This window comes from Sinocyclocheilus rhinocerous, unplaced genomic scaffold, assembly GCF_001515625.1.
Source record: "Sinocyclocheilus rhinocerous isolate Xijiao unplaced genomic scaffold, SAMN03320098_v1.1 scaffold1198, whole genome shotgun sequence".
Classification (NCBI taxonomy): Eukaryota; Metazoa; Chordata; class Actinopteri; order Cypriniformes; family Cyprinidae; genus Sinocyclocheilus; species Sinocyclocheilus rhinocerous.
Genome location: NW_015649585.1, coordinates 762,956 through 763,638, shown reverse-complemented (window position 1 = coordinate 763,638; position 683 = coordinate 762,956).

Here is a 683-nt window from a genome sequence, read left to right as displayed (position 1 = left end):
TATTAATTTCATGTGTTGCCGTTCTAATTGCTCAACATGTTGAATCAGGTCTGTTTGAAACTCCACAATTACAGAGATCACTTTCAAAAGGGTGAATGGAGGAAGTCGGGATGTGAGAATAACTGAGAATTTGCTTATGACAGTCATGGGATTGGAATTTTTTTATGTGCCACATTCTTAGAAATGTAATTTTTGGATTCCTGTTTTGGTCAAGAAAATTTTCAGTTTAATGACTAATAATTTCATGTGTTATAAAAAGTAATAACATAATTCTTCTTGGACCTGCAATACATTTGAGTGAAGACATATTAATTGTTATTGTAAATAAAAGTTTACCTTTTTATTTTTTTATATGTCATGAATTTGAAATCATAAATATTATCATCTTTTTGAACTAAAATGTCTAAATGTATTCATCATAGAAAGGCCATTGTGTCTGTGAATTGCTTATATATATATTTATTTATAAATTAATTAATTAATGAATTCATTCAGATAGATAGATAGATAGATAGATAGACAAACATGACATCATGCCATTGACCCATTTATCAATAATACAATAATCAATCAATACTCATATGTCTATATCTTTGTGCATTTGTAGTAGTGTCTTGGCAATATATTTTTCTTCTTCCATATTGAGGGTCCCATTTATTTGCTTCGAATAATTATATATATAT